We start from the raw sequence: 8,146 nt of genomic DNA, 5'->3' as shown, positions 1-8,146 counted from the left end.
GAAAATTTCTCTACCTTAATGCTGGTAATGATTACGCAAACCTATACATGGGATAAAACTGCATAGAACTACGTGCACACGCGCACACACGCATGATTTCAAGTTAAAAGAAAGTGAGGGGGGCTTCCCTGGTGGCGCAGTGGTTGAGAGTCTGCCTGCCGATGCAGGGGACACGGGTTCGTGCCCTGGCCCGGGAAGATCCCACATGCCGCGGAGTGGCTGGGCTCGTGAGCCATGGCCACTGAGCCTGCGCGTCCGGAGGCCTGTGCTCCGCAGCGGGAGAGGCCACAACAGTGAGAGGCCCGCGTACCGCAAAAAAAAAAAATAAAATAAAAAAGTGAGGGAAAACTCGCTTTTCCTCTCTTCTCAACAACACTTCTGACACCCAGTGCTTGGGAGTCTTCCCGACCCCAACCAATTCTCCAACTGTCTGGGTACCAATTAGGTGTCCTACAATTCAATTATGCACAGGGAATTACACGGCCTCAGAGGTTAAGGGTTCAGTCTCCTAAAACTACTCCCTCCTTCAGATGCCAATGCCAAGTACTCAGTTCCCAGGTTGCCTACAAATTGGTGTTTCCTATGACCCCCTCCTCAGGTTCAATAATTTGCTATAATGATTTACAGAACTCAAAGGAAACACTGACTTACAATTACTGGCTTATTATAAAGGATATGATAAAGGATACAGATGAACAGCCAGATACACAGGTACGGAGGGTGACATTTTGTGTCCCTGCCCCATTTCTCTGCAGGATACTCCTGCATTTTGCCTTGACCGGTCTGCAACAATGTTGGGATAAGAGTGACACATTTCCCCTTTCTCCCTTGAGAAACTGATTACAAGCACAAAATAAATAGGCTTCAACCACAGTGAAACTCTGATCCTCCTTCCCGATGGTTTTTCTTGTTTTCTTTCTGTGGCCTTTGTCTAATCAGGCCCTCAGCGTGTGGTCACTCTGTGAGATTGGAAACAGGCGTTCTCATGTAGTGACTCTCCCCCCACCCCTTAACTAATTCAAGAATTCTTTTCATCTAAAATCCTGGGACTTCAAACTCAGAAATTGTGTCTGAAGCAAAAATAACAAAGGGAGCTTAATATCAAGACAGATTCTCATCCTTTCAGGTGGTTTCACTTGCAAAACAGAGGGAAGAATCTGGAAATGAGCTTCGTTTTGTGGAGCGAATTGTGCTTTGAGCATTCTGCAGTTGCTAAAACACCAGAACGTGCTTCTTGTGGCAGTTACCTCTCAGTACTCCGGAAGGTCTGAGGGCTATATTCACATATACATCAAGAGGAGAAGAATTAAGGTTCATACCTGGATAACTCAGGTCTTCGCAAACCCTTCTTACCCTTATTACCCCTCAGGCACAGGTGGCTTAGGGCTTAACTCAGTTTACACTTCCTATGTGGCTCCATAAAACCATTAGCGTCCCTGGTACCTGAGGAGCATTGGCATTTTATTTCCTCCGTGGTGAACACAGATTGATCAGGAACCCCACAGGCATGAGTGTATGCAAACCAACAATGACTTTGTTGTAGAAATGGTGTGCTGTATACTGACGGCCTTGTGATCCACTTGCTGTTTTCTTTCTTTTTTTTTTTTTTTTTTTTGCAGTACGCGGGCCTATCACTGCTGTGGCCTCTCCTGTTGCAAAGCACAGGCTCCGGACGCGCAGACCCAGCGGCCGTGGCTTACGGGCCTAGCCGCTGCGGCATGTGGGATCTTCCCGGACCGGGGCCCGAACCCGCGTCCCCTGCATCGGCAGGCAGACTCTCAACCACTGCGCCACCAGGGAAGCCCCAGTTGGTGTTTTTTTAAAGAGTTTTGGTTCTTCTACTTACACACGGCCAGGAGTTAGGCTACTAGTTCTGGAACTATTTTTCAAAGGCTACTCTCCCTGATTGTTTTACTGACAACCAAAACAAAACTTTTTCTAATGATGAGGTAGATATTTTAAAAAACAACAGTGTGAAGCATCAGCCTACTCTCAAGGGACACTGGTATGCAATTGAAAACAGCTTCTACCCTAGAATCTGCATAGATCCGATGCTTAAAGACTGATGCTTGGCGCTTATTGAACACCTTGATGTCAGTCATCACACATCCAGAAATGTATATACCGAGAGGCTTGCTTTCTAACCCGAAACAAAAAGATGAAGGGCCTTGTATTACTTTTCTATTTCTGCCCTAACAAACAACTGCAGCAGCGTAAAACAATACAAACTTATTACCTTATAGTTCTGTAGGTCAGAAATCCGATATAATTGTCACTGGGCTAAAATCAAGGTGCTGGGAGGACCGCATTCCTTTCTGGAGGCTCCCGAATAGAATTGGTTACCTTATTTTTCCAGCTTCCCGAGACTTCCCACACTCCTCAGCTCACGGCCTCCTTCCTCCATTTTCAAAACCAGCAAGATGGGTTCAACTCACGCTCTCCAGTTCTCAGCAGCTGAGAGTGGTTCTCTGCTTTTAAAGACTCATGCGAGTAGATTGATTCCACCTGCAAACCCAAACTACTCCCACCTTCTCCAGATCCTTAACGTTAACAATTCCTGCAAAGTCACTGTTGCCATGTAAGAAAAATTCAAAGGTTCCAGGGAGTAAGATGTGGGCATCTTTAGGGGGCATTTATGCTGCCTACCACAGGCCTTTATACAGAAGCATGCCAGGCTCATTGCATACACCATGTGTCTTAGTTTGCCCGGACTGCTATAACAAAGTGTCATAGACTGAGTAGCTGGTAAACAGCAGAAACATATTTCTCACTGTTCTGGAGGCTGGAAGTCTGAGATAGCAGTGCCAGCCTGGTCAGAGTCTAGTGAGAGCCCTCTCCTGGGCTGCAGACTGCCAATTTCTTATATCCTTACATGGTGAAGAGCAGAGAGAGAGAGGAAGCAAAGCTCTCTCCTGTCTTTTCATAAGCGTACTAATCCCATTCGTGAGGACTTCACCCTCATGAACTAATTACCTCCCAAAGGCTCCCCTCTTAATATCATCACACGGGGGGGTTAGGATCTCAAAGCATAAATGTGTGGGAACACAAACATTCAGTTCATAGCACTATAACGACCTCCTAGTGCTCCTGTTTTACCAAAACACAGGTAATTGAGAGCTTACAGGATGACTGCAGTCTACTCTCATCAGCTGTTACTGTTGGAGATTTACATTCCAAATCACGCACAGCCTGATGAAAGCCCTGTTGCCTTGGTGACAAAACTGTGGCCCTTCTCTCAACAGTAAAATTTGGGGCTTTTTAGATCATGTGTTGGGAAACACACGATGCACAATCCGAGAGGAAGAGGAGTTTACGTTCATTAAGTTTCTACTCTTAAAAAAGTCTCACCTTTATGGGCTGTATCTCACAGGTGCCTCTGTCTTCTGCCTCAGGGTTGAGTTTGGACAATGGGATGCACTGGCAGATCAGAGGGTTTGATGAGAGCTCGAGGAATATATTCTGTCAGTCTCCACCCCTTTGGGGCTCAGTTGGGCGGTGTCCGCTTTCCTCTCCCCAAGATGTCAGGGTCTATTGGGAATCCCCTCTCCTGCTCCCTGCCCTTGGCCTTGGAGGCCTAGGAGTTGTCATGGCTCCCATTGCTGATCCTGCCTGTCCCTGCCCACACCTCGACAAGCACTTCCTTCATTAAACTCTCCTCCATTATCTTGTTTAGGTGTGCCAACCTTGTCTGGCCAGAGCCCTGTCTGATACACCTGGGGCGCCAGCATCTCATGATCTTGGACACGTTACTTAACCTTCTCAAACCTCAGTATTTTCATATCTGAAATGGAGATAAAAATAGCTACCTCATGGGGCAGTGATGATGACTGAATTATTTAATTCATATACATCTTAACACAGTCTTTGGCACATAGTAAACACTTAAATGTATTTTTTTGCCAAAACAAAGGAAATGGCTCCTCTGAGGAACTGCAAGTTCCATTTGGATCCAAATATTCTGCCAAGTTATTTCTTAAAATGTACTTTTTGCTCCAATGAAAAAGTTATTTTGAGCGACTATTAAACTAAGGTCTTTGGATTTACCAATAAACAATTGCTAGTGATGTTGCTGGAGGTACCCAAACAGTCCCCACCTACTAACTGAGGGACGTTCAAATTCAAGCATCTTTACTTTATAACTTGATGCTTCTGAAATTTTCTAGTATGACACTGAGATTCTGCTTTCTAGTTTTCTGGATATAGAATGATTTAAATAATGTAAGCAGAGAACTGTGATGGTAGAATAGGTAATATTTCTAAAGAAAGTCCGTCTATAAGTCAGTTCAGATGCATTAGCTGCTTCTCAGCTTACAAAGAGTTTACATTATGATCTGCTTATAAGTATAGGAATATAAATGTAGAATTTTAAAAAGCACATTCAACATTTACAAGGCGATGCTTATCATGGAATCAGGAGAAGGACGAAATTGCAAAAAACTACAGCAAGTCTTTAGTATTTTGGTGCATAAAGAAACAAGTTCAGGGCTTCCCTGGTGGCACAGTGGTTAAGAATCTGCCTGCCAATGCAAGGGACAGGGGTTCAAGCCCTGGTCCGGGAAGATCCCACATGCCGTGGAGCAACTAAGCCCGTGTGACACAACTACTGAGCCTGTGCTCTAGAGCCCGCAAGCCACAACTACTGAGCCCGCATGCCACATCTATCAAAGCCTGTGCACCTAGAGCCTGTGCTCCACAACAAGAGAAGCCACACAGTGAAAAGCCCACGCACAGCAACGAAGAGTAACCCCTGCTCCCCGCAACTAGAGAAAGCCCGTGCGCAGCAACGAAGACCCAACACAGCCAAAAGTAAAAATAAATTTAAAAAAAAAGAAACAAGTTCAGAGACAGGTAGATTTGGAATTGGAGCTTCTCCTGTCACCTTTTCAGATATAGATGGAAAAACCTAATTTAACAGCTGGCACCAGACCATTTAGGCAGTGTTGCTATTGTTGGTTAAGACTACACACTGAAAGATCACCCTCAGAGGAAGATAAGGCCCTGAGGGTGTGATCTATAAGAAGACTGAACTGCTCTGAATAAGAAATAACAGAAATTTGGTGGTGAGGGAAAGCAGAGAAGGGAAGGAAGCAAAGGTGGGGTTAGGGGATACAAGAGGAAAAAGCCATGTTAGATGGCTAGAGCTGGAAAAAGTTAAAGTTGCGTGCCTTGCTGCTGTGGTTTAACCACCAATTCCCCAAATCATCGATAAAGACTGCTACACACTCAAATTCCTCACCTGTGAGATTTTCTCAAGAAGGAAATGGGGCAATGGTCCACATCTGGGTCAGCACTCAGCAGAAAAAAGTGGAGTAGGAGTGAGGGTGGGGACCAGACAAAAGTGACACTAAGAGTTCAGCAGAAGTGGGAACTCAGAGCAGATACGTCCATAGAAATGTGAGTTCTAAGATCTTTGTGAAAATATCAGGGAAAGCATTAGACTTCCCACAGGGCAGAACAAAAAGACTTAAACCAATTTTATTTAAATCTGAAAGGGCAGGATGACCTCAGCTGATATCTGAATTACAATTTATCAGGGATCCAAGTGAAAAAAATAGAAATATGAAATTAGAGCTACTGGTGTCTATGTTGAGAGAGCTGTATTCTTATTGTTAGTATTTTCTAGAACCCATATTTTGGTAGTTCTTGCTGAATCCATACTAAACAGAGAGTAAGAGCTTCAAGTCTGTTAAAAGATCACTCAAATTTTTTCTTTGATAAGAGACAGCCATTGCTGAAACACTGTACCAACAGCGGGGAAAATGCAGTTCATGGCATTAGATTTACACACATGAAGGCTTTAAAATGGTTTATTTAATTAGTTGTTTACTGTCAAGCATCTATTGACTTCCAAATCTACGCTGGCACATTGAATGAATACAAACCATTGCCTTATTCTGTGACAGATCACCTTTTAGGGGTTAACTACAAAATACCACATGGCATCAGTGTTCACTCTTCAAGAACACTCTTTTCAATAAAATGAAAAGACACATGCCCACCATACACACAAACATACACACACCCACACACACATCCTCTTATTTTCTGAATCAACATGTTTTACAATGATCTCCAAAGCCATGTAGTTTGCATTGATCGTAACGGTTGCTAAGCTTTTGCAGTTTGCAACGATCATAGCCTCTTTGTGGACATTTTGTGTGGCTTAAGACTTTTGCCCTGGGCTTACGGCTTCACATTTTCGTCCAAGCGAAGAAGAGCTGTATGTAACATTGATGTTCTAGGCCATTGTCAATTAAAGAACCCAGACTCTGTTGGGCCACCTCCACTGGAAGTGTTGATGTTGGAAGATTTTCCATACTCACCTCTTAGCTTGTGAAAGGATATAAATGATCAAATATGACCTTGTTTGGAAAAACAACTGACTGAGCAATTTAGCAAGCATTTCCCCAACATGACGGAGACCCCTCATGGTGAAAGTAAATTTTTGATTGTCATTCACCATGTTTCCTTGACCTCATTATATGAAAGTCACCTCACATCTATCAATCACCTGTTCTCCTGAAAACCAATGTGCCCAGAGAGCTTATAAATAAGTGAAGAGACAAAGCAGGCAAAGCCAATATATATATATATATTCAGAATAACCTATCTGTGATGTCTAATTTTATGTGTCAACTTTTCTGAGCCACAGTGACTAGATTTTGGTCAAATGTTATTCCAAATGTTTCTGTGAAGGTGTTTTTTTTGGGGGGTGAGATTAACGTTTAAACTGGTAGACTTCAAGTAAAGAACATTACCCTCCATAGTGTGGGAGGGCCTCATCCAAAAAGTTGAGTCTTAATAGAACAATGACTGACCTCTCCTGAGCAAGAAGGAATTCTGCCAGCAGACTGCCTTGGGACTCAAACTCCACTCTTCCCTGAGTCTCCAGCCTACTGGCCTCCCCCATCAGACTTGCCAAACCTCCACAATCACATGAGCCAATTCCTTGAAATCAATCTCTCTCTCTCTCCCTCTCTCCATACATACACACACACACACACACACACACACACAGTTGGTTCTGTTTCTTTGGATAACCCTAATGAATATACTACCAAAGCCATTTTTATATTTTAGTAGAAGTAACACCCACAACAAAAGTCTTGGCCAAGAATTCACACATATTTTGAAGAATTATTCTAGAGAAAAATTTGGATGTTATATATTGGTTTTTAAAGTATTCTAACTAATCCTAGCTTCAGCTCAATCTTCTGAAGCAAAGGTTGCAGCTATGAGCCATCTCATTGGCAGTACTTATGCGACAAATATTTTTGGAATACCTATTTCATGCAAAGCACTGTTCTAAATGTTGAGGATAAAGCAGAGGATAAAGAGACCAAAATCCCTGCTTTCATGGAGTTCATATCCTAATGGAAGGAGATAGAAAGGAAACAAATTTATATTAGTCAGGTGGTGATAAGTACAGAGAATTGAACTAAAATAGTTACCCTGCTTTAGGCTGGAGAGTGATGAGATAAGGTGTGTTTGTAGGATTTTATATGGAGTGTTTGGAGTAAGTGACTTTTTTTTTTTGCGGTATGCAGGCCTCTCACTGCTGTGGCCTCTCCCATTGCAGAGCACAGGCTCCGGATGCACAGGCTCAGTGACCATGGCCCACGGGCCCAGCCACTCCGTGGCATGTGGGATCTTCCTGAACTGGGGCACGAACCTGTGTCCCCTGCATCGGCAGGTGGACTCTCAACCACTGCGCCACCAGGGAAGCCCAGTAAGTGACATTTTAGCAGAGATCTAAATGAAGTGAAAGAGAGTCGTGCAGATTGATGAGTGGGAAGAGGTCCCAGCACAGAACGCATCAAGGGCAAGTGCTGTGGGCAGAAATGTGTCCAGGGTATTAGAGAAACACAAGGAGGGCAGTGTGTCTGGAGAGGAGTGAGCAAGGGAGCGTGATAGGAGATGAAGCCAGAGAAGTTCCCAGGACTTGATCATGTAGGGCCTTGTGGGTCATGGAGATGACTTAGGATTTTGTTTGGAATTAGATGGAAAACAAAGGGAATGTTTTGAGCAGACGCTTTACATAATTGAACTTAAGCTTTAGCAGGCTCCCTTAAGCTACTCTGGAGAACAGAGTATGTGTGTATGTAGAGCATTTGCAAAGGTTAGAGAGAGAAATGGTGGACGAAGG

This window comes from Leucopleurus acutus (assembly GCF_964270905.1).
Source record: "Leucopleurus acutus genome assembly, chromosome: 9".
Taxonomy (NCBI): Eukaryota; Metazoa; Chordata; class Mammalia; order Artiodactyla; family Delphinidae; genus Leucopleurus; species Leucopleurus acutus.
The sequence above is the reverse complement of the archived record's forward strand: the minus strand, read 5'-3'. Positions refer to the sequence as shown.